The sequence below is a fragment of the Salmo salar genome, chromosome ssa20, assembly GCF_905237065.1.
Source record: "Salmo salar chromosome ssa20, Ssal_v3.1, whole genome shotgun sequence".
NCBI classification, from domain to species: domain Eukaryota; kingdom Metazoa; phylum Chordata; class Actinopteri; order Salmoniformes; family Salmonidae; genus Salmo; species Salmo salar.
In genome coordinates, this window is record NC_059461.1 from 37,945,349 (window position 1) to 37,959,038 (window position 13,690).

The 13,690-nt window shown below is 46.0% G+C and overlaps 1 protein-coding gene across 5 annotated transcripts in view; it reads left to right on the forward strand.

Annotated features, from left to right (window-relative positions):
• The window catches only part of LOC106580561 (protein patched homolog 1), a 164,229-nt gene that overhangs the window by 101,470 nt on the left and 49,069 nt on the right, over positions 1-13,690 (forward strand). The window lies entirely within an intron of this gene.

Consider the following 13,690-nt stretch of genomic DNA (forward strand, 5'->3'; position numbering starts at 1 on the left):
CACAGTGTGTCCCAACGTCTTTTAACAAGGCATTTGGTGAAGTCTCATAGTGTAGTGCGGGGGAGAATGTGTGTAATTACACAATCATTATCCCTCTGTGTGTGTAGGTCTGAAACTGAGACACATTGACTAATAAACTGTGGATTACTAGTCTCACAACTCAAACATTTGAAAGAGATTGAACACTTTCAACACTTTGTGCTGAGATTCCAGATCAAGCAGACACAAGCATGCAAACAACCCACAGCCATACACAGAGAGAAAGACAGAGAGAGACCTGCTGCTGGTGTTGTTGCTTACTGCAGAATTAGACGTTCATCCACGTTCTCCAAACGCCAAATTTCAAAGTGTTTTTGTTTCTCCTGATGCTCTGTATTGTTCCATTTCTCCAAACGTCAAACGAGGGTTAAATGTACTCATTCTGAAAATGGTACTCATTCTGAATGGTTAAGGTAAGGGTAAATGTTTGTGATAGGGTTATATGTAGGTATTCATTCTGAATGGTTAAGGTAAGGGTAAAGGTTTGGTATAGGGTTAAAACAAGTGATGTACCGATATGATACCTTTGGCCGATATCCGATATTAGGTTTGTGATAGGGTTAAATGTGGGTACTCATTCTGAATGGTTAAGGTAAGGGTAAAGGTTTGTGATAGGGTTAAATGTAGGTAATCATTCTGAATGGTTAAGGTAAGGGTAAAGGTTTGGGATAGGATTAAAACAAGTGATGTACCGATATGACATTTTTGGCCGATGTCCGATATTTTCCTTGCCAAAAAACCCTGATACTGATAACCGATATTTACAATTTTTTCGGCCTTTTCAGCATTCTAGTACAGTTAAATAGTTAACACACAGACATGGATGCAGGGGTCTAAGGCACTGCCTCTCAGTGCAAGAGGCGTCACTACAGTCCCTGGTTCGAATCCAGGCTGTATCACATCCGGCCATGATTGGGTGTCCTGTCGGGCGGCACACAATTGTCCCAACGTTGTCCGGGCCGTCATTGTAATAAGAATTTGTTCTGAACTGACTTGCCTAGTTAAATAAAGGTTACACACACACACAAACACACACACACACACACACACACACACACACACACACACACACACACACACACACACACAGTGACCAAAAAGTTATTTTGTTGGCATTTATGTATGTCCACATTACCAGTAAAACATAATCAAAGCCCATTTCTTTCACTTACTTGCTGTGCTGTTTCATTGTTCATTTGTTCAGTCATTTCATTCTCAACCAGGATTTCTATGGAACGCCGTTTGGGTCTTTGCATGTCAAAAAAGATACACGTGAAATAACACTATTTGAAATGTCAAATAAGCTTGTTGACCAATCAGGACCAGAATATGACTGCACGTTACGTAATAATTTAACGCGTTCATAAATTTTTTACGTAGTTCTTATACATTGATTACACTATCACTCGTATTTCATATATGACAACGATTCATCGATACGTATGCTATGATGCTGGTAAAGTTGTCTTGCGCAACTACAGTGCTGGTCATAAAAAAAGCTAGCTAGCTCATGGATGCAAACAATGTTCTTCCTCAAAAACATAGCAAAATGACATAATCTGTTTCAGTAGCTATCGTTAGATAGCTAACTATATAGCTAGGTGTCATCATCTAAAATAACCCTAATTTATAAGACAGTTCTTATTTGATTAAGGCTGGTCGGACCCATCTATGTGAAGCTAGCCACAATAAGGATTAGCCACCATAGTGGACTTTGCGGTTAGCCTTCAAAATAAAAGTATATTATGCCATAATTGAATAGATCATGCTAAACAAGGTTGGATTGTTGTTATTTAAAATCAACAAAGACAATAATTTGTTATTTGACAAAAATCACTCTGAATGTATTTTACTTTAGAATTGCATTGGGGGCATACTTATTTCACTGTACAGCCTTACCTATGGATTGTGGATCAATGACATGGGGTATCAGTCTACTCAGTGTCACCAAGAGAACATTAGCATCGTAGCTCATATTGCTGGACTCTGAAACAACTTTGAGTTGAGCTACATTTATTGTCAACATATGTGTATTGAACACTATTCCAGAGGAAAAACAATACTGCTTAGATGTTTTGGAGTCTGATAACTCTGAGCAGGACGTTGGGAAAAAAAATATATTGGGTATTGAGTAGACTGTTACCCCATTTCATCGATCCCCAATCCTTAGGTAAAGCTGTACAGTGTAATATGAATGTCAATACACACAATAGGCTTACTGGGGAGGTGATTACACACTGTCACAGTCCCGCGATAAGAGCTACAATGCTAATATTTGCGTAAACTCTTCACAGTTTTGTTCTGTGGGTGTCACCGAATAGATTTATTGCTGCATTTCATTGCTGCACATTCCAACCTTGTTTAACATTATCTAGTCTAAATATTGCATGATTCCACCAATTGTAACTTTCTGCATCTCTTTGAAAGAGGTACTTTTATTTTGAAGGAAAACCTCAAATTCCACTATTGTGCCTAATCCTTGTGGCTAGCTTTACAACACATAACCCGGTCAGGTCGAGCCTCACTAGCCAGATGAAGCTAGCTGGCTGCTTATAACGTTAGCTGTGGGAAACAGGGTTAAGTAGCTGGCTAGCTATTTATTTTCATGAACTGAAGTTCAAATTCAATAGGCGAACAACAAGCGGAAACCTAGCTAATACTTACTCACAAGGATTCCTAAATCATTGCTAAGAATAGTGGAAATGACTGCAGTTTCTACTGGTCATTGTTTTCAGGCTGGTTGTATTGGTGCTAGCTAGGTACCAAGCTAAAGCTAGCTAGCTAACCCAGAAGTTGCGGTCGAACAAATAATGCTTTATTACCAACGTGGCATTGTAAACACATCGTTTGTGGTCAGTGTTTGCTTGTTTGCAGACTTTTTTGTAAATCTTTTGACAGTGCTACTGTATCGTTGTTGACATGCAAAGACCCAAACGGCGTTCCATAGTATGTATGTCGTGAAGCTAATAGCAGTGACGCTATTATAGTTTACCTCCGGTAGGGAAACATCTGAAAAATACCGCACTTGGTAGTGTGTACCGGTGCTCGACCATTATCTTGGCTTTAATGGATTTCGCCTTTGAGTTGTCTCACTGAAATGTTTTTACTCTTTCAAACGACTGCTCGACTTGTTGACTGCTCGATCCACACAGCAGACATTGTGTGGGCTAGGTTAGGAATGCTATGTTGCACATGTAGCGCAACATTTTAGTTGGCATCATTACGTCATGTACCTACAGTGGCGTACGAAAGTATTCACCCCCTTGGCAATTTTCTTATTTTGTTGCCTTACAACCTGGAATTAAAATATATTTTGGGGGGTTTGTATTATTTTAATTACAAAACATGCCTACCACTTTGAAGATGCAAAATATTTTTTATTGTGAAACGAATGGGACGGCGGGGCGGCAGGTAGCCTAGTGGTTAGAGTGTTGGGCCAGTAACCGAAAAGTTCCTAGATCGAATCCCCGAGCTGACAAGGTAAAAATCTGTCGTTCTGCCCCTGAACAATGCAGTTAACCCACTGTTCTTCGGTGGTCATTGTAAATAAGAATTTGTTCTTAACTGACTTGCCTAGTTATATAAAGGTAAAATAATAAAAAAATAAGAAATAAGACGAAAACGTGAGTGCATAACTATTCACCCCCCAAAGTCAATACTTTGTCGAGCCACCTTTTGCAGCAATTACAGCTGCAAGTCTCTTGGGGTATGTCTCTATAAGCTTGGCACATCTAGCCACTGGGATTTCTGCCCATTTTTCAAGGCAAAACTGCTCCAGCTCCTTCAAGTTGGGTGGGTTCTGCTGGTGTACAGCAATCTTTAAGTCGTACCACAGATTCTCAATTGAGGTCTGGGCTTTGACTAGGGCATTCCAAGGCATTTAAGTGTTTCCCCTTAAACCACTCCCCCTTAAACCACTCCAGTGTTGCTTTAGCAGTATGGTTAGGGTCATTGTCCTGCTGGAAGGTGAACCTCTGTCCCAGTCTCAAATCTCTTGAAGACTGAAACAGGTTTCCCTTAAGAATTTCCCTGTATTTAGCGCCATTCATCATTCCTTCAAATCTGACCAGTTTCCCAGTCCCTGCCGATGAAAAACATCCCCACGGCATGATGCTGCCACCACCATGCTTTACTGTGGGGATAATGTTCTGGGGGTGTTGGGAGATGTTGGGTTTGCGCCAGAGAAAACATTTTCCTCAATGGCCAAAAAGCTTAATTTTAGTCTCATCTGACCAGAGTACCTTCTTCCATATGTTTGGGGAGTCTCCCACATGCCTTTGGCGAACACCAAACGTGCTTGCTTATGTTTTTCTTTAAGCAATGGCTTTTTTCCTGCGCACTCTTGCGTAAAGCACAGCTCTGTGGAGCATATAGCTTAAAGTGGTCCTATGGACGGATACTCCAATCTCCGCTGTGGAGCTTTGCAGCTCCTTCAGGGTTACCTTTGTTGCCTTTCTAATGAATGCCCTCCTTGCCTGGTCCGTGAGATTTGGTGCGCAGCCATCTCTTGGCAGGTTTGTTGTGGTGCCATATTCTTTCAATTTTTTTATAATGGATTTAATGGTGCTCCGTGGGATGAATACTTTTGCAAGGCACTGTACGATATATAGGTATGCACGGTTTTTTGACATAGGTTTTTAACATTGCTGCTAAACTAGACATCGGCCGATTACGATGTTGGCATTTTTAGATAATATCGGCCAATTCCGATATGTTCACCGATATTTTATTTTATTTTTTATTTTATTTCACCTTTATTTAACCAGGTAGGCAAGTTGAGAACAAGTTCTCATTTATAATTGCGACCTGGCCAAGACAAAGCAAAGCAGTTTGACACATGCATCAACACAGAGTTACACATGGAGTAAAACAAACATACAGTCAATAATATAGTAGAAAAATAAGTCTATATACAAAGTGAGCAAATGAGGTGAGATAAGGGAGGTAAAGTCAAAAAAGGCCATGGTGGCGAGGTAAATACAATATAGCAAGTAAAACACTGGAATGGTAGATTTGCAGTGGAAGAAAGTAGAAATAGAAATAATGGGGTGCAAAGGAGCTAAATAAATAAATACAGTAGGGGAAGGGGTAGTTGTTTGGGCTAAATTATAGATGGGCTATGTACAGGTGCAGTAATCTGTGAGCTGCTCTGACACCTGGTGCTTAAAGCTAGTGAGGGAGATAAGTGTTTCCCGTTTTAGAGATTTTTGTAGTTCGTTCCAGTCATTGGCAGCAGAGAACTGGAAGGAGAGGCAGCCGAAGGAGGAATTGGCTTCGGGGGTGACCAGAGAGATATACCTGCTGGAGCGCGTGCTACAGGTGGGTGCTGCTATGGTGACCAGCGAGCTGAGATAAGGGGGAACTTTACCTAGCAGGGTCTTGTAGATGACCTGGAGCCAGTGGGTTTGTCGGCGAGTATGAAGCGAGGGCCAGCCAACGAGAGCGTACAGGTCACAGTGGTAGGTAGTATATGGGGCTTTGGTGACAAAACGGATGGCACTGTGATAGACTGCATCCAATTTATTGAGTAGGGTATTGGAGGCTATTTTGTAAATAACATCGGCGAAGTCGAGGATCGGTAGGATGGTCAGTTTTACGGGGGTATGTTTGGGAGCATGAGTGAAAGATGCTTTTTTGCGAAATAGGAAGCCAATTCTAGATTTAACTTTGGATTGGAGATGTTTGATGTGAGTCTGGAAGGAGAGTTTACAGTCTAACCAGACACCTAGGTATTTGTAGTTGTCCACATATTCAGAAGTCAGAACCGTCCAGAGTAGTGATGCTGGACAGGCGGGCAGGTGCAGGCAGCGATCGGTTGAGGAGCATGCATTTAGTTTTACTTGTATTTAAGAGCAGTTGGAGGCCACAGAAGGAGAGTTGTATGGCATTGAAGCTCGTCTGGAGGTTAGTTAACACAGTGTCCAAAGAAGGGCCAGAAGTATACAGAATGGTGTCGTCTGCGTAGAGGTGGATCAGAGACTCACCAGCAGCAAGAGCGACATCATTGATGTATACAGAGAAAAGAGTCGGCCCAAGAATTGAACCCTGTGGCACCCCCATAGAGACTGCCAGAGGTCCGGACAACAGGCCCTCCGATTTGACACACTGAATTCTATCAGAGAATATCATATATCATGCATCCCTAGTTAAAACTGTAACTTAAAGTGGGTACAGCCTCAGTGTTCACAGTAAATGCACGCTGACATTTACTCAGTGCCAAAAAAATACATTGAATGTAATCTTGATAGTTCTGTTGGTCTAGAATGTGTAGAATGTGGTCCTGTTTTTGATGTGGTCATGATTGTGTGTTCAGTTCAGTTTTGTAGACTAGAGTGGGGTTGTGTTTAATATGTTGTGATGTATGGTTATGATATGGTTATGTTAAGGTTGTTTTGTGATGTTTGGTTATGTTATGGTTGTGTTGTGGTCGTTTTGTGTGTTGTGTTGTGATGTATGGTTATGTTATTGTTGCTTTGTGTGTTATGATGAATAGTTTTGCAACATGGTCTCAGGGCATTTCATATTATTATGTAACTATGTTACGAATTACAATTCATATGATATGTTATAAATTACAATTTGCACAATATGTTACAAATTAGCAAAACGAATGATATGTTATGAATCCCAATTTGTTTTGCTATTGTTAGATAGGTGGCTAACGCTAACATTCGCTATTAATAAACATTGTTTAAAAACACCTGTTGAAAATCTGGTGTTTCTATGTCAAACAGTTTTGTTATATTTCAGTCTTCTGTGATGCATATAGTGTAATATTGGGATGCAAACTCAAAATGGAATACATTTCAACTCTATATCTGACATGGTACAGGTGTCTTATTTTTGTAAGCCCATAACAAACGTTGACACTACACATCCAAGTATATCGGACCAAATTATGAAAGACAAGAATTGTACTTTTAAATTCCGTAAAGTCAGTGTGGAAGAGGTGAAAAAATGATTGTTGTCTGTCAACAATGACAAGCCACCAGGGTCTGACAATCTAGATGAAAAATGATTGAGGATAAAAGTAGACAATATTGCCACTCCTATTTGCCACATCTTCAATTTAAGCCTACAAGAGAGCATGTGCCCTCAGGCCTGGAGGGAAGCTAAAGTCATTCCGCTACCCAAGAATAGTAAAGACCCCTTTACTGGCTCAGATAGTCAACCAATCAGCCTGTTACCAACCCTTACTAAACTTCTGGAAAAAATTGTGTTTGACCAGATACAATGCTATTTTACAGTAAACAAATTGACAACAGAATTTCAGCATGCTTATAGGGAAGGACACTCAACAAGCACAGCACTTACACAAATGACTGATGATTGGCAGAGAGAAATTGATGATAAAATGATTGTGGGGGCTGTCTTGTTAGACTTCAGTGCAGCTTTTGACATTATTGAGCATAGTCTGCTGCTGGAAAAACATGTGTTATGGCTTTACATCCCTTTCTATAATGTGGATAACGAGTTACTTGTCTAACAGAACACAGAGGGTGTTCTTTAATGGAAGCCTATCAAATATAATCCAGTTAGAATCAGGAATTCCCCAGGGTAGCTGTTTAGGCCCCTTGCTTTTAAATAGTTTTTACTAACATGCCACTGACTGAGTAAAGCCAGAGTTTCTATGTATGCGGATGACTCAACAATATGCACGTCAGCTACTACAATGACTGAAATGACTGCAACACTCAACAAAGAGCTGCAGTTAGTTTCACAGTGATGGCAAGGAATAAGTTAGCCCTGTAAGGTTCTTCTTTTCTTTTCTTAGTCAACCTTATGTTCTTTTTCTTTGTGTTCTTGACCGTAGCCCTGTTTCTTGGTGTTCTTAATTTTTGTTCATTGATTTCACCTGGGTTAGTTTCTCACCTGGTCTCATCAGCTCCCTATTTAATTCATAATCTTTCTGTTTGTATGGTTGTGAGTTATTGTTTGTTTTTGACTGTCTACCTGTGTTTGACCATTGCCTGCCTGTGACCATGATTCCTGCCTTCTGTGAAAGCTTAATAAACATCTGCCGTGCTCTGCGCGGGAATCTACACCTTTTTCTCCCTGAGTATTCATTGCAGAATACCTCACTTAAAAACGGAATGGATTCAGTGGAGCTACAGCGGCACCTAAGCCCAGCAAGAAGAGCTTATGGAGGAAATGTGCCATCTTCTCCGCCAGCCTATCCCTACTCCTCCGATGCCAGGTATCGTAACCCATAGCCCTCCTTCATTCATATCCATGCCTGGAAAATATGACGGTTCACCTGGGAAATGTCAGGGATTTCTGATGAAATGCAGAAAATACATTGAGCACAAACCCACTAACTTTGCCACCGACAAGCAGGTTGGATTTTGTTGTCTCTACTCACAGGCAAAGCCCTGGATTGGTCCACCGTCATATGGACTGCCAACACCACAGAACTCGGATCCGAGACCCATTTCCACACCCTCTTCAAATTGGTATTCGATCACTCTCCCTCCGGTCGGCCTATAGGATATTTCCTCATAGAACTTCAACAAGGACGCAATTCAGCTGCCGAGTATGCCCTCGAGTTCCGCTCCATGGCTGCAGGGAGTGGATGGAATGAGGCAGCTTTACTTACCGTCTACCGAAGAGGGCTCAACAGGGAACTTCAGGCAGAGCTGGCCTGTAGAAGTGACCTTCAGAATTTAAATCAATACATTCTTATGTCCATCTCCATCGACCACCTCATCACCGAAGAACTCTGCCACCCAGGAACCTGAAACCTTCTCATTCCATCATCCCGTCCAAGTCTTCCAGAGCCCATGCAGTTAGGGGCGTTTGTAAGGCCGTAGGGCCTGCTTCTCCAGTTGTCTTAGCCTACTGACTTACTTAGCCCACTGACTTACTCCCTGGAGTGTCCCCAATGAAGGGCTGTGTTTACCCCCTATCTATCCCGGAAAATGAGGTAATGGAGAACTACATTGATGAATCACTCGAAAACGGTTTCATTTGTCCTTCTTCCCCGGCTGCGTCCAGCTTCTTCTTCATTGGAAAAAAGGACGCTGGTCTCTGTCCATGTATTGATTATCGTTCCCTGAATGACATCACGGTCAGGAACTGTTTCCCTCTTCCTCTGATCCCAGTGACCCTTGAACAAGTGGTCCACGCCAATATGTATACTAAACTCGACCTGTGATGTGCATATAATCTTGTCCGTATACGTGAAGGCGACGAATGGAAGACCTTTATCACCGCTCGAGGGAACTACGAATACCTGGTCATGCCCTACGGCCTTACAAACGCCCCCAGCGTCTTCCAATCCTTTATGAATGAGGCTTTCCAGGATATGATCAACCGCTTTCTCATCATCTACATTGATGACATCCTGATTTACTCCTACTCCCTGAAGGGACAGATACAGCATGTGCAAAAGGTTCTTCAATGGCTCCTTGACCATAACCTTTATGTGAAGACTGAAAAGAGTGCCTTCCATGTAACCACGGTAAACTTCCTCGGCTTCGTACTGACACCTGGAGGGGTCAGCATGGATGAGAACAAAGTCACCGCCATCAGTAACTGGCCCAAACCCACCACCGCTAAGGAACTCCAACGTTTCATTGGGTTCTCTGACTTCTATCGCCGGTTCATTCGGAACTTCAGTTCTACGGCCACTCCCCTCACCGCCCTTACCAGCCAAAAGACCTGGACCCTTCAATGGACTGATACGGCCCTGACTTGAAAACGCCACTGACTTGAAACGCCTCTTAACCACACTTCCTGTCCTTCGCCAACCTGATCCGACCCTTCCTTTCACCCTGGAGGTGGATGCCTCCGAAGTAGGAGTAGGAGCCATATTCTCTCAGCGGGTGGGAACACCTCCCAAATCACATCCCTGTGCCTTCTTCTCCAGGAAGTTGTCCCCCGCTGAGAGAAATTACAATGTGAGGAACAGAACTCCTCCCCATCAAGCTGGCCCTCGGGGAGTGGCGCCACTGGTTGGAGGGCACACAACATCCCTTTCTCATCCTGACAGATCATCGTAACCTGGAATATATCAGAAGGTCCAAGAGGTTAAACTCCAGACAAGCCCGCTGGGCTATCTTCTTCACACGTTTCCATTTTCATGTTACTTACATCCCTAGAAGGAAAAACGTAAACGCTGATGCTCTCTCCCACCAGTTTGACCTTCCGACCAGTAACTCAGACCCTACACCCATTCTTCCTTCCTCTTGCATTATGGGACCGGTATAGTAGGAGGTTCACTCTGCCATACAAGGCCTAACCTCAGACCCGGCTTCTCCTGAGACACCAGCTGGGAAGAGTTACGTACCAGCAGCTGTTAGATCCCAACTGATGCAATGGTGTCACACGTCCTTGGGGTCAGGACATCCGGGCATTACACAAACCACCAAACTACTAGCCCTGAAGTTCTGGTGGTCCTCACTGGCATCCGACGTAAGGGATTACGTACTCTCCTGTCCAGTCTGCACCCAAACCAAAAGCCCTCGTCATCTCCTTTCTGAGAAGCTTCAACCTTTGCCAATCCCTCACAGACCCTTGTCCCACGTAGCTGTTGACTTCATCACAGACCTTCCTGAATCCTCTGGTAACACCAACATCCTTGTCATAGTAGACCATTCTGGGCGTATCCCCCACACCGCCCGCTGATCCCCCCCGCTTCTGTGACGCTGGAGGAACCAGACCGTGGGTCATCGCCGGAGGCTCTGAACTGCCGACCGCCGCTGAAGACTCTGGGCTGCAGACCGCCGCTGAAGACTCTGGGCTGCAGACCGCCGCTGAAGACTCGGGGCTGCTGATCGTCGCTGAAGACTCTGGGCTGGGGACCGTCGCTGAAGACTCGGGGCTGCGGATCGTCGCTGAAGACTCGGGGCTGCGGACCGTCGCTGAAGACTCGGGGCTGCGGACCGTTGCTTAAGACTCGGGGCTGCGGACCGTCGCTGAAGACTCGGGGCTGCGGACCGTCGCTGAAGACTCGGGGCTGCGGACCGTCGCTGAAGACTCGGGCAGCGGACCGTCGCTGAAGACTCGGGGCTGCGGACCGTCGCTGAAGACTCGGGGCTGCGGACTGTCGCTGGAGGCTCCGGACTGAGGAGCGTCGCTGGAGGCTCCGGACTGGGGAGCGTCGCTGGAGGCTCCGGACTGGGGAGCGTCGCTGGAGGCTCCGGACTGGGGAGCGTCGCTGAGGCTCCGGACTGGAGAGCGTCGCTGGAGGCTCCGGACTGGAGAGCGTCGCTGGAGGCTCCGGACTGGAGAGCGTCTCTTGTAGGTTCCGGACCGGGGACCGTCGCTGCAGGCTCCGTGCCATGGATCATCACTGGAGGCTTTGTGCCATGGATCATCACTGGAGGCTTTGTGCCATGGATCATCACTGGAGGCTCCGGGCCATGGATTATCACTGGAGGCTTCATGCCATGGATCATCCCTACAGGCTCCGGGCCATGGATCATCACTGGAGGCTTCGTGCCATGGATCATCCCTACAGGCCCCGGGCCATGGATCCTCACTGGAGGCTTCGTGCCATTGATTATCACTACAGGCTCCGGGCCATGGATCATCACTGGAGGCTTCGTGCCATGGATTATCACTGGAGGCTTCGGACCATTGATCATTACTGGAGGCTTCCTACGTGGAGCTGGAACCGGTCTCACCAGACTGGGGAGACGCACAGGAGACTGGGTGCGCAGAGCAGGCACAGGGCACACTGGGCCGTGGAGGCGCACTGGAGGTCTGGAGCTCAGGGCTGGCACACCCCGTCCTGGCTGGATGGTCAGTGTAGCCCAACAAGGGCGGGGCGCTGGTACAGAACGAACTGTGCTGCGCTGGTGAACGGGGGGTACCGTGCGTGGAGCAGGCGCAGGATAACCTGGGCCTTAGAGACGCAGTGGAGACCAGATACGCTGAGCTGGCGCACTTCTTCCTGGCTGACGGCCAACTCTAGCATGGCAACGGTGAGGAGCTTGCACCGAGCGCACCGGGCTGCGCACTGGCGACACAGTGTGCATCACCGCATAACACGGCGCTTGCTCGGTCACTCGCTCCCCAAGGTAAGCACGGGGAGTTGGCTCAGGTCTCCGCCTTAGCCATTCTACCCGTGTGCCCCCCCAAAAAAACTTTTTTTGCCGCTGCCTCTCGGGCCTCCGTTGTTGCCTTGCCTGTCGATTTCGTCACTGTACCTCCCTCGCTGCTTCCACCTGTTCCCATGGGAGCGATCCCTTCTGGCCTGGATCTCCTCCCACGTCCAGGATCCTTTGCCATCCAGGATGTCCTCCCATGTCTAGTCCATCGGCCCACACTGCTTAGTCCTTTGGTGGTGGGATCTTCTGTCACGATCGTCAAAAGGAGTGGACCAAAGCGCAGCGTGGTAAGTGTTCATTGTAGTATTTTATTACCTCAGAGCACTACAAACAAAAAGGAATAAACAATGAATACGACCGTAACGTCTTGTAGGCTTAACAAGCAGTACAAAATAAGATCCCACAGCTACAAGTGGGGAAAGGCTGCCTAAGTATGATTCCTAATCAGAGACAACGATAGACAGCTGCCTCTGATTAGGAACCATACTCGGCTCAAAACAAAGAAATAGACACCATAGAATGCCTGACCTAACCACATAGAGAAACAAACCGTCTCTCTCAGGTCAGGGCGTGACAGAGTCGGTATATGGCCTGGGACGAATATGCTCAGAACTCACTCATGCACACATCCCTCCGCCTTACTCCGTTTCAGTGTTTCCCTGGGAGGCGGAGCCTGGTACTGTCCCAGCTGTCAACGACTGGTTTCTGCATAGTGAGTGGGTATGGGAGACCACTAACTGGCATCTGCAGGAAGCCTCTAATACCCAGAAACGCTTTGCCTACAGACGCCGTCGACCTACGCCACTCTTTCACCCCAGACAGCGTGTGGCTCTCTACCAGAGACATCCGGCTCCGCCTCCCCTGCAAAAAGTTCTGTCCTCGCTTCATTGGTCCATTCAAGATAACCCATCGCATCAACCCTGTCACGTACCGCCTCCAGTTACTCCGTCAGTATAAAATCTCCTCGTCCTTTCATGTGTCTCTGTTAAAACCGGTTCTCTTCATCCTCCAGTCTCAACTCGCAGTGCACCCCCACTGTTGGACGTCGGAGGGGAACCTGCCTACGCCATTCGGGCCATCCTTTATTCCAAACGCCTGAGAGCTCGCATCTACTACCTAGTGGACTTGGAAGGTTATGGGCCTGAAGACCGGTCCTGGGTCCCCGACCAAGACATCCTCAACCCAGAGATGATTCAGGCATTTCACCATGATCGTCCCGCTCTCCGACCTCGGTGTGAACGGGGACTACTGTGAACCCAGGACCGGTCTTCAGGCCCATAACCTTCCAAGTCCACTAGGTAGTAGATGCGAACAGACCCACTGGACATCATCCTTGACGCAGAACGTCAGATCAGTCCACGACCTCGTCGAACCAGCCTGCCGGACCTCGCCCCCTGCTTTTCTTTTCTTAGTCAACCTTGTGTTCTTTTTTCTTTGTTCTTCAACATAGCCCAGTTTCTTTGCGTTCTGGAACGTAGCCCTGTCTTTCATTTTTGTTCATTTATTTCATATGTGTTTGTTTCTCACCTGGTCTCATCAGCTCCCTATTTAGTTCAGTTCTTTCTGTTTGTATGGTTGTGAGGTATTGTTTGTTTTGA